The sequence below is a fragment of the Camelus bactrianus genome, chromosome 3 (assembly GCF_048773025.1).
Source record: "Camelus bactrianus isolate YW-2024 breed Bactrian camel chromosome 3, ASM4877302v1, whole genome shotgun sequence".
Lineage (NCBI taxonomy): Eukaryota > Metazoa > Chordata > Mammalia > Artiodactyla > Camelidae > Camelus > Camelus bactrianus.
Window position 1 is genome coordinate 26,102,037 of NC_133541.1, and position 17,253 is coordinate 26,119,289.

The following is a 17,253-nucleotide window of genomic DNA, read 5'->3' on the forward strand; positions in this document are numbered from 1 at the left end:
TGTCCAAGGTCACACGGCTTGAAGGGCAGCAGAATCAGCAGGCATCCTACATCCCAGTGTAGGGTTTTCCTACTGGAGCGCAGAAGCCTTCCTGTTTACCTAGTGAAAAAAAGGGAGGAATTTGAGGGGCCAAGGGGAGAGAATGACCTTGCCTTGGCCTTGGCGGTCAGGGAGTCCATGTTTCCCAGATGAGGGTTGGTTATAGGTGTCAGTCAGTAAGGTTCATCCCCTGAAAACCTCCCTGTGGACAACAACCTTTCTGTATCTCCCTCAAATGAAGCTACACAACCCCGATCTTTTGCGTTGGCAGCTCTTTTTGACTTTGGCCTAGGTGTCAGCTGCCCCCTCTCTCAGGCCCACGCTATCTCCTTAATCCCCTGCCACTGCAGTCATGGGGCAGCCACCAAGATGGGTCGGGGGGCTTGCTAAGAAGAAGACCCTTGCAGTGCCCAGAATGCTCTACAAAGGGGCCACTGGGTCCCCCAGGTCCAGCCCTGGCTGGTTACAGCAGCTTGCTTTCTCATAGTTCCTCTTACTCGTCTTTACCTGGAATTCATTTGGGGCCACCTGATTTGTTTAACCACCCACACAAAAGATCAACAAGTCTTATTTATTTTTTAAAGAGCTGATTCTAAAGGGAACTGAGGTGAGCAAACACTGTTCTTCACGTCAGTCGCTCTCCCCTGGTGGCCTGGGTTCAGCCCATCTGGGACACACTTCAATCAGCTTCATCTCCAGAGCCCAGCATGCTGGCCCAGCCCTAGCCCACAGCCGGGAGCCACCAACAGTGGGGAGTTTGCCTTTGTGGGCTCATCAGGAAGAGAGGGCTTCACTGGTTCTTTTTTAAAAGAAGTAGCAGGTGCTCTTTTCCCCTCTGGGCTAGTTGCATTGCTCAGTATCCACAGCTTAGAGACCAGAGAAGAAAAATCACAGACCTTACTGGATCTACGCCTTTTCATTGTGGACCTGTTAGCTGGGAGTATTATCCAGAATGTTCATCTGGTACGGTATCAGCCCGGACAAATAAAAAAGACACAGGTCATAAATAATTGGTGAGGCATTACTGGTACAAATCAGCTGAATTTCAACACTGCCATCCACTAACCGGAAGGCTTTTCATTTATATCTAGCATAATCTAACATTATTGAGAGTCTCTAAGTGCCAGGCACTGTTTTACAGGCATTAATTCATTTAATTTTCTTTGAAAATTCTATTTAGGTGGCGTTATGGGTTAAATTGTCTCCTCCCCCAAAATTCATATGTTAAAGTCCTAACCCCCAGTGCCTCTGAAGGTGACTATATTTGGAGATGGGTTCATCACAGAGGCAATCCAGTCACAATGAGGTCATTAGGCAGACCCTCATCCAGTGTGACTGGCGTCCTTACAAGTTGGGGAAGTCTGGGCACAGAGACTCATTCGGAGAGGATGCCACATGAAGAGGAAGGCAGAGATTGGAGTCATGCATCTAGAAGCCAAGGAACACCAGAGATGGCCAGCAAGTCACCCGAAACTAAGTGACAGGCATGGAACAGGGTCTCCCTCACAGCCCTCAGAAGGAACCAACCCTGCCAACACCTTGATCTCAGGTTCTGAGGCCCCAGAACTGTGAGACAATACATTTCTGTTGTTGAAGCCTTTCATCTTGTGGTACTTTTGTTACAGCAGCCCCAGCTGCCGTAACACAGGTGGGCAATACAATGATCCTACGTTACTTGTGGAAACTGAGGCACAGAGAGGGTAAGTGCTTCCCTAATGCCACACAGCTCACACGCGGAGGGCAATTTGTTCCAGAGTCTGTCTTCCTACCTACATTGGAAGAAGGTCTTTGTCCATGCCAGGCTCAGAGACCCAGCTGCCTGGCATATTCTCACAGCCTCAGTTGGGAGGAAGTCTCCTCCTGGATTATAAGCAGGGACACAATTGTCAAGACTCTTGTTCTAGCACAAGATGGCAGCATGAGATGGGTGGGCTTATGGACTGCCAAGGAGTTCATTTACCTCCTTCTCTTCACTACTGGAGTATGCCCAGAGTAAGCTTCCTTTCAAAGGAAAGGCAGTTGATTGTTTAGATGAAAACGGAATTTGTTTTAAATACTATAGTTAAAAAAGGCAGATTCTGGAACAAACTGCCCACCATGTATTAACTGCGTCTCACTCACTTTCTCTGTGCCTCAGTTTCCAAATGGAACATAGGATCGTTGCACTGCCCACCTGAATTCATTTACTGGGGTGGCTGTAACAAAGTTGTACAAATGGAATAGTTTAAACAACAGAAATGTATTGTCTAACAGTTCCGGAGGCTAGCTTTTATCAGGAGGAAATATTTACACGAAGGTGATTTCACACGACGGAGACTGTAAAACAAAGCAGTAGAGTCACCGACAGCACAGAAACGACGCAATGAACGAGCGAGTTACTTTCCTGACAGCTGTTTTACCAGCTTGCCTTCCCCCCCGGCAGGAAGCCCAAGGTGCACAGCTGCGGAGAAAGGGACTTCCAAGGAACACCATTTCCTGGTGATTTTACCGTAACAGACTCCTAAGTGTTCTCCGTGTCTCTGGCCTTGTTCCTTCCAAGCTGTTGTCCACATTTCAGCCAGGACTTTCCTTCTACAACAGTAAGTCTGATGGCACATCTCTCCTGTCCACAGTCCTCCTGTAATTTTCTGTGGCCTCAGCCTTCTTACTGGCCTCAAAGTCCATCTTGAGCTGGCTCTGCCTTCTGGCCTCAGGTCTCACCTGTCTCCAGGCTGAACCCTCAGTGTTCCATCCACTTTACACCCTAGTTTCCCAATTCCACCTGCCTTCTCAGTGCCTCTGCTCTTGCATTGGGCATCTTCTTCTGCCAGGAACACGCTATCCAGGGCCCCCTCCTGCTGACTTTACCTTCAAGACTCAAGTCAGGCATTTAGTCCTTACGAATTCTTCCCTGATCAGCCCAGTTGGGTCCCAGGTCTTCTCATGCAGACCCCCTGCCCTCGGGTCTTTCAGGACCACAAATTTCATCACCCTTGTTATGGCCATTACTGGTCCATGTGCCATGTCACCCACCAGCTTCCTGGGGACAAGGGCTGTATTTCATCTATCTTTGCGTTAAGACCTCCCCTGCTATGTAACTGATGCTCAGTCAAGGTTGAGAGAATGAGTAATTTGTTGAGAAATGAATAAATGAAAGATCCAAGGTTTACTATTACAAATAGTGAGGAAACAGCCCTGAGCTCTGTCACGAGTGTCTGTTCTGCTGTGTCCCAGCAATTCAGGGCCTCTTGTTAAGGTGCTAGTGCTGACTTCTGCATGCCATTCACAACTCTGGGCCCTCCTCTCTCCCCAGCTCCCTGTTTCCTGGGGAGCCGGGACCACTGGTTGAGGTTTTACCTTTGTTATGGGTGGGAATTTAAATGTGCTCCAATGGCTGAGAAACACAGGGTGGATGGGGAGAAAGGATGTAGACTAAGAGAGAAGGAAGTAAGTCAAAAGAGTGTTGTTGAAAGCAAGGGAGAAAAAGCGTGAGCAGGAGGAGAAGAGGGTGGGGAGGATTTGTGTCGTGAATGATTCTTATTCCCAGGACAGAGTAACCCAGCCCAGGGCTGTCTCCTCTTTTTCTCTCCACTGTTACCAAATGTCAGACTTTGCCCTGAATTTCCTCAAGCAGTCCTCCTGATGAAGGCAAACACATTAAGCAAGAAAACGAAGTGACAGTTCTGTGCTGGTGAGCACCCACAGAACAGACGCCCCGAGAAAACAGACCGTGATGATATACACGTGTGGTCTTTCTCACAGAAAATTCTGGCTACAGAGTGGTAGTTCTTTGGGGCCCATATGTGCAAGAAATGCCCCAGAGACCAGCCAGGTGCAGGAGAAGTGGCCAGATGCTGATGTGTTAGGAGAGGCCAGCTGTCTCAAAGGTGATGCTATTCTGGAATCAAAGCCTGGCTCTGCTTGCTTTCCTGGTTACATGGAGGTGTTAGGGCTACTCCTGTAGTTGAAGGAGTTCTGAGGCCAGCACCCTGGGAACACACAGAACCAACACTGGGTCATCCTCCCCATGGATATGCTCCCTTCTTCAGGGACTGCGATTTAGGGGGCTTCAATGGGAAGGCCCTCCTTGCCCTTACCTCTGCCCTCTGCATCTAATTGACTGTTCTGTGACCCTCAACTGCCCTAGTTATGTAACAGGAAAGACAAGGAGTAAAATCTATGTCTCTGGATGAGTTATGCTGTTCAAAACAGCCTTCAGGCAACCTAAATGTCCATCGATAGATTATTAGATAAAGAAGATGTGGTATATACAGACGATGGAATATTACTCAGCCACGAAAAAGAAAATGATGCCATTTGCAGCAACATGGATGGACCTAGAGATTATCATACTAAGTGAAATAAGTCAGACAGAGAAAGACAGACATCGTATGATATTGCTTATATGTGGAATCTAAAAGAATGAGACAAATGAACTTACTTATAAAACAGAAAATAGACTCACAGATATAGAAAACAACCTTACATTTACCAAAGGGGAAAGAGGGGGCACTGATAAGTTAGGAGTTTGGGATTAACATATACACACTACTTTATGTAAAACAGATAATCAGCAAGGACCTCCTGTATAGCATAGGGAACTATATTCAATATTTTGTAATAACCTATAATGGAAAAGAATCTGAAAAAGAATATGTATGTAAATATATATATATATATATATATATATATATATATATATATATATATATATATATATATATAAAACTGAATCACATTGCTGTTCACCAGAAACTAACACAACATTGATACAATGCATCCTTGCCTCCACCATCTGTGGCTCCCCCTTCCCACACTCCCGGGACTGGTCTGTCACATGACTCTGCTGCCGTGTCATCTTGCTGGTCTCTTCATCTCTGCCCCCAGGCCAGGCCCACATTTTCTCCCTGGAACCCCAGAGGTCTCGAGTGGGCCCTCACATTGGTCATTATGGTCCCATGCCGTCTCCTTGTCCATCTCTTCTTAAAACATGGACCTTTCCCTAAGACTTCTATGCAGCCGTTGAGATCCTAATCATAGTCCATGCCTCCTGCCTGTTCCCAGTCCAGAAGAGAAAAGCCAAAGGGAAGTATCAAAACTGACAAAGAAAATGGCAAGTCTCTCACCTGTGGCCTTGCTGCTGTCTGTTACCCTGCTCCCGCTCCCGGTTGGAGCCCGCCACATCTTTGAGTCTTAGAGGCCAGTGGCCTGAGATGACATTCTCCTCCACATTTCCTGCCTTGACAAGGAGAATGCGGGGACTCTAACAGTCATCTTTTTACAACCTGGGACAAGGCACAACCCACTGTTAATAATTTATCTCCATATTAAAGTACGGAGGGTTGTTAATCATTGTTCAGTTGTGGGGATAAGGCGGACAAGACAATCTCTGCTGAAAAACACGAGAGCACACTTTGTTTCTGCAGGTTCCAAGGGTCAGAGCTTGGGGTCAGGGGAAGGCTTGCTCACGTGTGTCTGCTGAGTCTGGCTGGGGGTGTGGGGTCGGGGAGAGGACCCTATGCTTTAACAGGTTCTAAGTGAAAAGTACACGCTGATTTTGAAGGAAAGCACTAAGCCTCAAGTTTCCAGAAAAAGCAGTCCATCCACTCCTGTGAAACACGGGCACGGAGAAAGACCAAGAGAATGGCTCATTCTGACACTACACTCAGCGGTTCGAAACTGAGCCCGCACTCCAAGGCAGGCCAAGTGGAGAAGTCTGAGCTCAATCCAATCCTGCAGGCAGGGAGGAGGCAAGACGTTTTCTGGGAGGTGACGGGAATGCGGCAGGATAAAAGGAAGGAATTGAAGAGAGGAAATTAAATGGAGAAAAAACCAAGTGGATGAAGGGACGAACAGTCTTACTTTCTTAGAAGTTCTCATTCACAGGCCGTCTGCCTGCTCGGAGACTGGACACACATGGACAAAGGGGGCTTCTTTAAAGAGCAAGCACATTTAGGGATGTTTATGGCCAATTGAGACTCTTGAAGGAATTCTCTTAAGACCAGCTCCCCTGAGGAGAAACATCTCCTTGCACCCTCGAGCCTTATTCCTTCCACCCACCAGCAGAAGTCAGCCAAGGGAGCAGGCCTCCCGCAGTGGGTGTGAGCAGCGGCCAGTCCCTGGATCCTTGATGGAAAAAGAGAAAAAAGCAGTAACTGGGTTTTGCTCATCAGAGTAGAAATGCCCAGTGTGTTCTGGTTGTGTTCATGGCTCTGGCCACCAAAGGAAGGCCTCGTGATGGCATTTGGGAGAAGAGAGGGCCTCTGTTCCTTTGGGAAGGTTGCTGATGACTGCCCTAGTTGGAGGTTCTTACAAAACCACACTCTGAAATGTGAAACGGGTTTGGGCTTGGCCTATTTTGCCTGAAGGTGAAAGAGTCTTGCCCGGAAGAGAGAAATGCTCTCTGGAGGCGGGTTAGAAGGACACATAGGGCAGGGGGAAGGCGGGGACCTCAGAAAACACAAGCAGGACAAAGCTGTAGCTAGTGGGGCTCACTTCCTTGTGAAGATGGTTTCTGCTGACATGATCCTCGGTCTCCCAGGCTACCCAGGAGCACCGCAGTGCAGGAGGGAGGCTCGGAGCTCCTGCCTGGGAGCCTGGGCAGTGGCCCAAAGGCCAAGGAAGGACACTCGAGTGCATCTGCAAACAGACCAACTGAAGGCTGGTCAGGACCTCCCTGGAGGGAATGGGTCTTGGGGTCAGGCGTGTAGAATTCTGGCAACCACTTTCCTTTGACCTCAACATTTTTTTTTTTAATATCCAAGATTGATCCATTTGCCAAGAACTTCAGCTATGGTGAGAACTAAACTGTCCCAAGTGGGAAGGGAAAAGGCTGAGGCCAGTTCTCCCTGTGAGCTTTGCTCCAGCACCTGTAGGGATTCACAGGCTCATTAAGAAGTGTTGGAAGCTACAACCGTTTTGGGTTTTCTTTTTTTCTTGCTTTGTACATTCACCAGCTGTGGGGCCGACTCCTCCCCTTCTGGCTGCTTCCCCAGGTCTATCCAACTGCCTGGCTTCCCCTTGGCGGGGGTTCCCTCATGGATCAGATCTGGGAGCCATCAACTCCGGTGAATGATGAGGGCACAGGTGATTGATTAAGACTCAGCCCGTGTCCCCCTCGCTGAGTCTACATGGGTCTTGCCCTTATCCGCTCAGCTTCTTCTGTCTGTCACTTGTAACCACAGCTGCCTGGCCCCTCCTCATGCACTTTCAGTCTTTGAGGCTGGAGAGAAGGCCCTACAGGGTGTAAGTCTGGGTGGAGACTCAAGGTAGACCAGCCAACTAACCTGGCAGCATCCCTGAGAGAGCATGCTCGCCGGCAGTGGAGACCCACCCACTCCAGGAATCCTCTGTCACCAGGGAGTGCTGCTCACAGCACGCAGCCTTACTTGGTGTGTGGACCAGAGAAAAGCTCCTCAGAGGCCACGTTCAGGGGTCCCTGACCACGTGGTTTTCCACCCTGCATCTGCTTCATTCCCCGAGGGTGCTCCTCAGGCAGGCAAGGGCATGAGGCCTGAGCCTGTGAGCTGAAGGAGCAACGCCCGTCCTGGCAAGCGGGAAAAGCAGCCTCTGAGACCTGCCCTGATGACAGTGGAGCAGTCCAGGCTGTTCTGCTATAGATGCTGATGGGACCATTTCTCTAGGCAGCCCATCAGCACCTCTTACAACATTCTTCACCCTCCCTTCAGATCCCCCAATGACACAGCGACCTATTTGTAGCCCAGCTCTCTGGGGAGTTGGCCAATGATGCTGACACATTTTATACTCCTCCTGCAGACATCTCAGGGCTCCCCTGAGAGCAGGTAGCTTGAGACAATCTTGTCCTAGAGAAGGATTTCCTTCTCCTGCTCAAAGGGTGTCAGCCCTGGGCCCTATCAGAGAATGGCTTTGTAAAGCTGTCTTACACCTGCCAAAGTAAGCAAACAGAACACTGTGATATTATGCCCTTGACTCTACAGCGTATTCCTCCAGGCCCTAGTGAAGCTGCAAAGCTGATGCCCTTCAATGGGTTTCCCTGGCATCGGACAAAAGGCGTGTTTCTGCAAGATGCTTACGAAAGTTTCTTTTTATTTCATCCAGTGGACACTGGCCTTGTCAACTTCTCTTTGCCACTCTCCTTCCCAAAGATTAGAGCCCAGATTCCTGACTCTAATTTCCTTGCCCCTGCTCTTTAGTAAACTGGCCTTTTAATCTTAATTTCATTTTGGTTATTTGTGGTTAAGTAGGAGACAGTGGTTCTCTAAAAAGAAAACTATTTTGGTTGCTGAAAGAAATATTCTTTTGGTTTCCTGCTTTGTTTTTGTTACTAAATTCCACCATGTGGTCTTTTTTTCCCTCTTTCTTCCCTGCCTCTTCTTTGCCATTGAAAAGTATGTAACACCTACGTGGTTTGGGTTATAAAATCGGTCACGTGGACTGTGTTTACAGCAGCTCCAAGCGTGGTGTCCTCAGGGAACTGCAGACACACTCCACAGGTAACTTGTTAGTGCGATGATCTGCCTATGATAAGAAGCCTGCAATCTTCGCTATAGCCAGCTGATCTGTGCCCCTTGAAGCCTGTGCCCTAAATCACAACCAGCATCACAATAACAACAGCTAAGTTCAAACGAGCTGACTACGTGTCATCCGCCTGTGCCCTTGATTGTCCCCTCCAGGCTGGGTTCCTGGTTCTCCCCAGAGCCGGCCACAAAGAAAGCAGGGTCCCTCGGCAGGAAGCTCCAGCCCTGGAATAGAGCTTATTTTTCTCAGAAGCAGGAGAAGTAAGAGAAGATGCCTAGAAAAGTAGCCCTAAGGCCCCTTAACATCACTAAAAACTTACAGAGGTTCATATGGTTCACAAGTCAATGCGCTTTTTCTTCGGTGTAAAGCAATTCTACAGGACAAATGCAAGACCAACCAAAAGACAGAATCTGCTACAGATCCTCTTCCTTTTCTCCCCTAAGCCAGGCTGTGTCATTTGTGGACATTTTCAGTTTCAGATATCAGAGATGTGACAGTGGTTATGACTGTGAGAGAGACAACATGTTTGGTTGAAAAATTGTCTGAAAGGAAGACCAAATGGCTAGAAATAATCACCATTCCCACTAATCTCCTGTGATTAGAGTTATGATAGAAAGGGTTTCAGGTGTCATTTTTACAGCTATAAATCTACCTTAAAGGAGATGGAATTTTAGGGAAATTTTTAAAAAGTGTCTTCTGACAACTTTCCTTCAAAAGTTGAAAAAATTGAAAAAAGACAAGTCACTTAAGACACGTTCTCCTCCTTTACATTTTACCTATTATAATTCTCTAAATAAAACCTGGTTATTACATGAGCAATACACTAGTCACGTAACCCATTTTGAAATTCCAAAAGAAGGTTATTGTAGACCTGCAAATGAGACTTAAAATGAATATTTTGTGTATTTCAATTCCCAAGCTACATGTTGTAGCTTCCTTCTCCCCTATAAATTCCAAATTTGTACTCCGAGGCATTAAAATTTCCAAAAATGTATCTATTATCATAACTAAATAGAAACCCAAGGCTAAATGAATATAAGAGAAGTGAAGGCTTTGATAAACCGGCCCCCTCCCTCCAAAAAAAGCAAGAGTTGGGGTTGGTCATAGACCAGTCTTGGCCCAAAGTGGGGATATGAGTTTTATAAAAGGCAAGCTTTCTTTCCTGTCCGCTTGGTCCTCCGAGCCCTGAGTGGTTCTCACGATCAGTGAGAAAGGAATGGCGGCACTGGATGAGGAAAGGGTGGCACTCTGAAAACAGCTGGTTGTGTAGGTGACATGGAATGGAGGATAGAGGAGGGAGACCAGTGTGAAACTGGCTAGCTCTGAGGTCCTGGGCAGTTCTCCCAGAGTCTTGCTTTCTCCTTTTGTGAAATGGAAATAAAAATCCTTCACGGGGGCTATGGTGAGGTTTAGAAATTATACATTTAGTGCACACATCCCACAGGAGGCACGTGGTAGATGGCAGCTCTCGTGACAGTCAATGACCTTGAACATAAGAACAAATCAATTCTGTCTCAGCCACAGGCTGCCCCAGGACCTTCCCTTTGAAAGCCCTGTTTACTCTAGGGCTAGTCATTCTCAGAAGATAAAAATCCTCAGGGCAGTGACTCTATCCACTTGGTTTGCTGACTGACAACTGCTCTGCCCAGCAGCCAATGAGAAGATGCTCAAAAATACACTTGACATGAGGTTTTTATACTCTAAGGAAAGGGAGATAACTCTTACGGACACATTCTCTAAGAACAAAGCTGTTTTCTTCACCAAGCTGGTCTGGCAGCTGTGGAGGGAGCCTGGGTCTGAGGGAAGAGCCCAGACCTTCTGGGCACTGCTATGAGGTGTCAGGACACCAGGGCTGCAGTCCCAGCTCTGACACAAAGGACAACACCTTGCCTTCATGCTGTTCAGTTTAGGGAGACCCCAGGCATATCCGGTCTGATGGATCCTCTGTGGTGAGATATCAGGCCAAATAACCGCAGCCCTATTTTATAACAAGAAGCCAAGAGCCTGAAGGATGAACAGACATGCCTAAGATCACACAGATGTACAGAAGCAGTTAGAACTCAAACTCAGACCTTTCGCCCTTCTCAAAGTCCTGCAGCTTTTCTCGGGTTTAGCTTTTTGATACTAGCAAATTACATAGCTTAACACCCAGGTCTGGAGATAGACTCAGTCTGTACCAATATATAACTTTGACCAAGTCGCTTATGTTCTCTGAAATCCAGTTTTTTCTTTAAGTGGGGATAATAATGATAGCCCTGAGAAACGATGAAGAGGAGAAGTAATAATGCATATAAAGTAATGCATGTGCTACCTAGCACAGAGCAAGTGCTAAAAATATCAATGAATCATTTTACAACTATTGCTGTCATTATTTATCCTTGCAGGCTTTGATTCCCTTCCTGCAACTGGGAAGGCAGTCGTGGAGTAGAATACAGAGCCCAGGACGTGGCTCTGTCAGAAGACCAGAGTCCGAGCCCTGGCCTGGCTGTTTCTCAGCCACGTGGCCATGGCATGCCACATCACTGTTGTGACTTAGTCTCTTCACGTACGAAAAATAAGGCTAATAATGTAGGTCCCCTTGAGTCACTGGGAGAACGGAATGAAAAATAAAACCCCCTGGAAGTCCTCTGCAGAGAAAAGCAGTGTGTAGAAGTGAGCAGCAATCCACCTGCTGCAAACCTTCTCTACTTCTTCTCCATGTGTTAACAATGAAGTATGTTGTTGAAGAACCTTCTGTCTCACAAGAGGAGCTGAAAACTTGGACCCATCTTTTGTGACTCAAGGAAGCTGCATAGAACAGAGACAGGCATTCAGTCACTCACTCTCCTGGTGCCATCTTGAGAAGGTCAGAGAGTGGCATAAGCACACGAAGCACTGCTTTGGAGCAAGGGAGTAAGATGAAAGGGCAGAAGTGATAATTAGCTGGATTCAAAAAAAGGGGTGGAATTTTCTGCAGAGTTGGCACATTTTTTTGGCCAATGTGGTGGGGGTCATCTCAGCAGTGAAACAGAAGGGCAGCTGGTACTACTGTGTGTTTGCCTAAGTTAATAGCCTGAAGAATGACTAATGAGTCCTGCCGAAGAAACTTTACGGCAAGAGATAAGACCTGTGCTGGCATGAAACACAGACAGGCCCTAGGGAGTGGGCTTACTTGATCTCGTGTCTACCAAGATGCGTCAGGAATTTTGGCAGTTCTAAGAAGATATTCAGATCTTGGGGAGATCATTGACTTGGGAGAACATGGCCCACTCTCTTGCAAAACCATGATCCCCCAAAATGTGTAGCTGATCGTCAAGTGAGATTTCCTGTAGAAGAGAAGCCAAAACAGAAAGAAGCTGACTCTTCAGTTGAGCTCATTTCCAAGTAGAAGGCATCAAATCTTTTTTTAGGCTCTCCAGTAGGGTCTAGCCAAACCATCATTACTACCTCTCAACATGGCAAAGAGAAAACCAACCCTCTTTTTAATCTACCAGTTATCTCTGCTTTATACAGACTCCCTAAGGCAACAAGTACTGATTCAGTTTGGCACATACTTCTGAGAAATATCTCATTTGACCCAGGTGAGAGCTGATTCATGGCGAGAAGTGCTATTTAGTCACCCACGCACATTTATTTTGTTGTTTTTGTCATGTTACTACTAGTAACATCACGTTGTCTGAAATTTGTCTTGCTATTGGGACACTCGGACTTGTGGCTGCTTCATCAGATGCAAACAATGCATAGTCTCCTTTTGCTCTGACCCAAGAAATTGGGAGACTCCTAGTATAAAAACTCAATTTCACATGTGCTTCTTAAACGTTAGCCACATGCAAGGAAGGGGGATCCTGGATCATCAACAATGCATTCTAGGGTAACAAAACAAAAGATCAAATCTCTCCATGAAAGCTACCCAAATGCCCGATGGCCCCCTTCCTTAAGGAATTTTTATTATAATTAAAACTGAACACAATGTCCACATATAAAATAAAGGACTCTATCCAAAGGGCCATTAGCAACAAGCACTAGAGACAAGAGGATGTGGAAGGATGTTGCGCCCCAGGTTCTTTATCTACAGTATAATCCGCAGAAATACCTCTCCATGTTCTACTTTGTAAATATGATCAGAGGATTAATGAAATTCTATTAAAGGTGTTTGCCACATACAAATACAGATATATAAATAACATATACATGTGATTCAAAGTACTAAAATTTCAGAAGTATAAAAATAAACATGAAGATGACAACTACTTCTAAAAAGTGGACTGAATATTCTTTCCCATATGGGATGGGTGAGCATGCTAAAACAGAACATGAAGGTCTTGGGGCTGGCCAGTGCTTGTAAATTTTTTCATACTTCAAAGCTAGAGAAACCTTCAGAGAGCATTCCAGTCTAGCCTCAGACATCATGCTCTTACTCCGCCTTAGCACCGACTTCCAATAATTATCCAACCTCTGCTCAGACACTTCTGGGGAAAGGGACATCAGGGTTTCGCGTAGTAGGTGCAACGTATCACACTACTAGTTAATCTGAAAGCTCTTCTTTATGTTGCTAGATGTGTCCTGCTGAGACAATTCCCATTGTTCTGGTTCTAGCCTTTAAAGTAACTTGACCTCCTCCCACACAAGAAATCTTTGATGATGAACTTCCAGCAAATACTAATTCTTAGTAAGGTATTGAAAACCTATAGATCTTGGGAATACAGTCGATGATCTGTAAAATCATAAAGTTTGAGTCATGTTATAAGAGTATATTTTACATCTGGGCTTCCAAGGAAAATGATCTTTTACTCTTTTGGTAAGTGCAAAGTAAGAAGACAGCCCTAAGGCCTGTCTGGATATTAGTAATATCGATGCATAAAGAGAAACACTTGCAGGACCTGTCTGTCCTGCTCTGACTTCAGCTTATACTCCAATGTCTCTTCTATTCATTCCCTGAATATTTAAACAAAACCAAACAACCAAAATCTATCTGGCACATAATATGTCTCTCAGATTTTCAGCCTTTTACAGTGTTTTGGGTAGCAAATATAATTTCAGTATTTGTAGCAGCTTAGGGGTCTCCTCAAATCTGTTAATATTCCTTTAAGACTTTTCTGTTACTTCTTTGCCCTTAACCTTAACCTTAAGGTGGCCCAGTTCCAGATATCTGGTATCAAACAGCCATGAGAGGGTAAAGAAAAAGATGTTTGGGGACACAATGAGGGATTACCCTTCATTCCTTGACCCCATGACCTGTATATTCATCATTCTTTTTATTTCACAATTGGTCAGTTATCAATTCTGTTCTGGAAGGCAGCCTTTACTTGCAGACATTAGCATCAGCAGACCAGAGACAAAGGCATAAAGATCTCTAGATCAAGAGAAGATGAAGTGTTGGAGCTAATACTTCAGACTCTGGGATCACCTAACTAGTTGTGTGACCCTGGATGCGTTACTTAGCTTCTTTACGCTTTAGTTTCCTCATCTGTAAGAGGAAGATAATAATAAGAGAATTCACCTATTGCTTCTAGAAGGTAATTTATGTATTTCCATTGGGTGATCACTAGCCAAATCTGGTGTGGTGGTCACTAGCATTTGGAGGGATGAGTGTTATCTAGCAGAGAATACCAAGCCTCTGCATCAAGAGACCTGACTTCAAGTCTTCTACTAACTGTGACTCCAAATTGCAGATCAAACCACTTAGCACAGTATTCAAAGTCCATTACAATCTGACCCCAATCTAGTTTTTTAACTGCATTTACTGTCACTTCCTACTTCTTTTCTGTATGTTATACCTGTCTGACTGTTTGCAATTGCCCAAAATATCAGGGACATGTGAATCACTGTCAGTTTGTGTGTGCTATTTCCTCTACAGAGTCTCCTCCTTAGTCTCTTCCTCCTGGTTGAATAACTGCCCCTACTCCCGCCAGTTACCATATTATGACTCTCTCCTCCACTAAACTGTGTGCTTTTTGAAGGCAGAGAATGGTCATCTGGTTCATACTGGAGCCTAACACAGTATCCAATATTGTGGGCAAGCAAGAATTGATTGCAAAATGACTGAAAGAATAAATGAATATATTTTATGTAAGCTCTTAAGAATGGTGACCATAATACGGCTCTGTTCTATGTTAGAAAAATATGTGAGGGCATCTGTTTGAAAATAAACTAATAATACAAGATATACTAAGAATAAAACCTTGACTAAAGACATGAATGCAGCAGAGCCTTAGGCTACTCCTACACTCCTCTGAAAGCCTGAAAAGCCATTCAAGTGGCAATTATTTTGTGTCCTTGAAAGTATCAGTGGAAATTCCTCTGTTAATGGAGCATCTGTTCTCTGACAATCGAATGGGGGGCGTTGCACAATGATCCCATTCTTGGCCTTCTTAAACATGTTCTAAATCCTTGATGACTTCTCATTGTCAGCTGTGTCCTGGGTAGATCCTGCTCCCAAATGGCACTGGGGACAGGAGAGGATCTGAGTCAACCACATCTTTCAGGCTACCTTGTTGACATGTTGCCTCACATGCTCCCTTGTTTGAGAACAATCCTTTCAGAAAGATTAAGCTGTCCTTTTCTACAGGCAGCAAAACACTGAAAATGGATTCTTGTGCTATAGAGCTTGGGTTTTTGGCAAACTATGGTTTAAAAACATCTTGAGGTACCATCAAATATCTGGTTATGCCAAAGGTGATAGTGGCCATGTTAGATGCCCTGAACAGCAGGACATTTTGCTGAGTATGTAACTAGCAAGACCCACTTAATGGGAGAAAAGAGATGAGGAACCAAGATTTCTTGAGGTCCTACCATGGCAAAGAGTCATTATGTTGGGTCTAAAATCATCAAAAGGAGGCAGAGAGCATCCTGTTGTGCCAAAACTTTGGATCCAACACCATTCTATCCATTAGTGGTGGGAAGTACTGTCCACCATTCTTGTAAAGTTGATGGACCAGGGGCTGGAGGTGTTAATGTAGATCTGATGGGGGCTCTGTGCTAGTCTACTACAGCTTTGCTAATAATGTGTAAATATCTGCATCAAGAGAGCAATAATTCATACAAAGTATTAGTGGGGCTAATTTTTTTAATACAGTTTCCTAATAACAAAGATCCTCTTTTCATTGAGTGTTCAAACATAGGCATTTGGAGCCTTTCTCAGAAGCTCAGAATTGCTATACTAAATATTTTGGGTAGGTAGTTAATCCTTCTTTCCTTGAACCTTTCTCTTTGTTTGGTAACCTTGGTGTTGCAAGCCAATATTGAGAAAGTCAAGATTGATTTATTTTTTGAGGGTTATGAAAAGAACAACACAGGTCTTATTTTTATTGCTTGTGATAAGAAAAATCATCAAGATGAGGACATACGTGCTTCTTAGGATCACTGTTTTATGAAACAATGTTTTCACGGTATTTTAGAGAATATGTATTTCAAAGCTAATCATATGAACCTTTTTCTCTCAAAAGAAGATTGGAATTTAGCTTTGTTGTATTACTTCTGGATTGGAAAAGTATTCTGGGCTGAGAGTATATAATACATACTCATAAGTGACGATGAAATGTTTAGCTATGTTTTGAATCTTACAGCGAGGGAAGACTTACTTCCTGAGGGAGCAGGTTTAGGGATTTTTCATTGTACACAGCAAAGGGTACCTACAAAGTGCCTTAAGAACTGTGCTGAGGTTCAGCCTTAAGTTTCTGGGCTTTTTAGTGTTATTTTTCAAAGACTTTCACTTCCCCAGTCTCAGTGCCCCCATGGAACAATGCAATATAACTCCAGAGTCAAAAGCTTTCCTGGTAAACATGAAGGATATAATTCTAAGAGATTTAAAAAATACATCTGTATGAGAATCAAACGATTTTTAAACAATATAAGAGACTCTTCACAACTCCAAGGACTGGAACTCACTAGTCCCCAAAATGGCAATAGTAGAGATCAAAGGAAGAACTTGAATTACGCAGTGCAGGAGACCATGTCTTACACATCTCTACAGGGCTCATTTGTAGAATGCGCCTGACACATCACATAGGCTATGTGTTCACAAATACTGGGTCTAAGTAGATTGATTTTCATTCCAGGCTGCATAAACATGAAAAATAAACAGCAGAGCCAGTGGAAAAAGTGCCTAACAAGGCAAGTTAAACACCATCTCAAAGATAATTGTAGAAAACTGTTTCTCATCCTCAACTGATGTAGATAGAGGATATTGTGAAAAAGAACAGACAGCCATTATAAGGTAAAAGGAAGGAAGAAATAAAAGGTGCTGGGTAAGAAGGAGGAATTGTAGGGAAGCAAAAAAAGAACTGTATTAATAATAATAATAATATGTCCACTGAAGGTAGTAAGAGGTAAAACTGACACTACAGGAAACAGAATCAGACACTCCCTAAAACGTAGAAGCCCCACATTGTACTCCCTGAAAGGAATACAAGACATAAGAGATGGTAGATACATAAACGGGGAACAGAATCAAATTAATGTTAATTTGTACTCATGAAAAAGAGAACAGTCATCACAATGAGACAGCACTACACCCCAACTAGGACGACCCAAATGAGAGTAACCACACCATTTACTGGGGATACAGGACAACTGAAACTCACACATTGCTGGTAGGGGTGTCAAATGGCACCACCACTTTGGAAAACTGCAGGTAGTTTCTTAACAGTTCAACATATTCCCAACCTTTGACCTCAAAATTCCACCCCTAGGTAATTAGTTATCCAAAAGAAATGAAAAATATGTCCACAACAAACCTTACAAGAATATTAGTAGCAG

At 44.7% G+C, this 17,253-nt stretch overlaps 1 protein-coding gene across 4 annotated transcripts in view; it reads right to left on the bottom strand.

The window, feature by feature from the left end:
• PRLR (prolactin receptor) overlaps positions 1-17,253 on the bottom strand; it is a 141,299-nt gene that overhangs the window by 99,756 nt on the left and 24,290 nt on the right. Inside the window, exon 1 of one of the 4 annotated variants that reach the window (XM_010955538.3) lies at positions 5,145-5,311. The exons of 2 other annotated variants lie outside the window; for them this stretch is intronic. The gene's annotated coding sequence lies outside the window, so the exon portion shown is untranslated. Of the gene's footprint in view, positions 1-2,527; positions 2,668-5,144; positions 5,312-17,253 lie in introns of those variants that run through there. One more of the 4 variants, XM_074356968.1, reaches the window with a different exon arrangement.